Here is a 2,786-nt window from a genome sequence, read left to right as displayed (position 1 = left end):
GCGCCTCCCGTGCATGCTCCCCGATCTCGACATGGACATCGCCACCCTTGTACCGCACCGTCGCTCGTGGTTCTCGGTGGATTGTGTCATGGCCACGTACACCAAATCCATAATGTGGTTTCTGCTGCCCACCCGTCACCGGACGAGCTTGCGCCTCGCCTTCTACCTTGTGGAAGTAGACCCGTGCCTGCTCTCCATCGGCGACGCCATCACCGCCACCACTACCGACCGCCTTGAGCTCACCTTGAGGACTGCATACGATGTTGAGTTCGGCGAGTACGATCGACACCTTGCATCGTTCTTGGCGGCCTTCCCCACCGCCTTCGCCCGGCTCACCAACATCACCCTGCACGAGTTCGTCTTCGCCACCAGCTCGGAGATCACCGGTCTCCTTGACGCTTGCCACGGCCTAGAGCTCCTCTCCTTGACCAGCTGCAGATGTTTGGACTCCTTTGTGGAGAAATTGGAAATCGACGCTCCCAACTCGTCGCTCTTGGCCTTGGAACTCCATGACTGCTTCTTCCACGGTGTCGAGCTGACCAGACTCCCGAAACTTGACCGCCTTCTGTGCGATGACTTGACGTTGGTCCAGAGCATGCGGTTCAGCTCTGTTCCTCTCCTTCGTGCCATAAGCCTCTCGGCCCAGCATCTGCAATGCTACATTCATAATCCAGCATTGCTCTCTCCGGCCTTCAATAACCTCACAGATGTTTCTCTTTGCTACATAGATATCCTCAACATGGCCTGGATTATTTCTGTTCTAGACGCTGCGCCCTTCCTGAGCAACCTTTCAAGTAAGGTACCCATATTGATTTTCCTTTCTACTATAAATTTATTTCTGACAAGTCAAACCATCATGCTGTTGGCGCCGCCTCCCGCAGCGCCGCTTCTTCTTCTTCTACCTCGGTGGCTGCCTCTCACAGCTCACATATACAACAATGGAGGCGCAAGAAATTTGGTGGCCGGACCCTCACACTACCAGCCTTTTCTTCTCTTTCTATTCTCTTGGCTCAAAGAAACAACACGGTTTACATCTCTTATATAGGGTCAGAGACGCACGCATCCAGCGGCCACACTTCTCCACTAACAGCCATGCATGCATGCACTCACGCCACACCGGCCACTAGCTCAGACGACCTGGCTGCTAACTGATTCCTATCTACATGCACCAGTCTCGCACTTGCGCTGCACCCCATAACGGCCACACATGACCTTGCCAGGGGCTTGCACGCCCACACAACTAACTAGTTTCATGCAGCTAACAAACTAAGCAAATCACATGGCTCCAACTAAGTGCTTAGCCGGTCCGGCTCCAACCACTACCAGAATTAATGTAGTTGCCGACGGCCACATCTATGCCGACGGCCCCCGTAGGCATAGATGGATATATCCCGACGGCCTAGGGCAAGCCGTAGGCATAGAAAAGTCGTCGGCATATGTTGATCTACGCCGACGGGGGCCGTCGGCATACTACCGCCGTCGGGACCTCTGGCGGTACGCCTACAGGGGCCGTAGGCATAGATGAGGCCGTCGGCTTAGACGAGGCCCGCCTACCCGGTTAGCGGCGACCATTTGACGGCGTACGAACTATGCCGACAGGGCTAACGGGGGCCGTCGGCATTGAAATCAAACAGGAAAAAGGGAAAAAATGAGACAAAAACTATGCCTACGGCTTCGCCGTAGGCATAGGCCTACCACGAGCTACCAAAGGGCGCCACGTGGAGCCTATGCCTACAGCTAGGCCGTCGGCATACATCTGAAATTATGCCTACGACTAAGCCGTCGTCATAGCTGGCATAGATATATTGACATCCCCGATCCTAGACGCCTCCACGTCATCGATCCGAGGGGCGGGGGTCTGTGGTGTGGCAGAGATATGCCGACGGCATAGCCGTCGGCGTAGACCTGGCCCATGCCCTCTGCCACATCATCAATCCGCGTGCACCGCCATGTCATCGATCTGTGGCCGTGTGCGCAGCTATGCCTACGGCCTTACCGTAGGCATACCTCATATCGGTGTGCGCAGCTATGCCTACGGCATTACCGTAGGCATAGATACGGCCTGTGGTGTGGCAGAGATATGCCGACGGCTATGCCGTCGGCGTAGGCCTGGCCCATGCCCTCTGCCACGTCATCAATCTGCGTGCATCGCCACGTCATCGATCCATGGCCGTGCGTGCACCTATGCCTACGGCCTTACCGTAGGCATACTTCAGATCGGTGTGCGCAGCTATGCCTACGGCCTTATCGTAGGCATGCATGTATTTTTTAGTATTATTTATTATTTTCTTTTTTTACAATACAAATGTTCCTTATCTAAACCAAAATCATACCCCAATGGTATATCGATTGCCCCCCTCATGAACGTCGCTGCCGCCGTGTCACGGAGGGCGGAACTGGTTGACATCGGAGGGAATCTGGTTAGAGGGTGGCCTTCGGGGCGTAGCTATGCCACCGAAACATCGCACGGCTCCTGATGCATGTGTGGAAGTGTTGTGGCATGAGTAGACACCCGTCTTGGGGCTCCGTGGTGTGGCCCCCCTTCCACGGATGGCAGTGCCGTCGTCACTTGGAGTGGGAATCGTGCGGGTGCGGTAGAACCGGAGGGAATCTAGTGGTGGGTTGTGTCCAGACCGTGTTCGGGATGTTGCTATGGGCAGACCTGTCGCAACCAGGTGGAAGAGACCACTTGTCAAAGCCCGTCCGGCAAAAGTCAAAGGGCTAGATCTCCTGGTCAACTTGGATTCGAGGTGGCCTTCGGGTCGTAGATATGCCATCGAAATATC

Source organism: Triticum dicoccoides, chromosome 1A (assembly GCF_002162155.2).
Source record: "Triticum dicoccoides isolate Atlit2015 ecotype Zavitan chromosome 1A, WEW_v2.0, whole genome shotgun sequence".
Taxonomy (NCBI): domain Eukaryota; kingdom Viridiplantae; phylum Streptophyta; class Magnoliopsida; order Poales; family Poaceae; genus Triticum; species Triticum dicoccoides.
The sequence above is the reverse complement of the archived record's forward strand: the minus strand, read 5'-3'. Positions refer to the sequence as shown.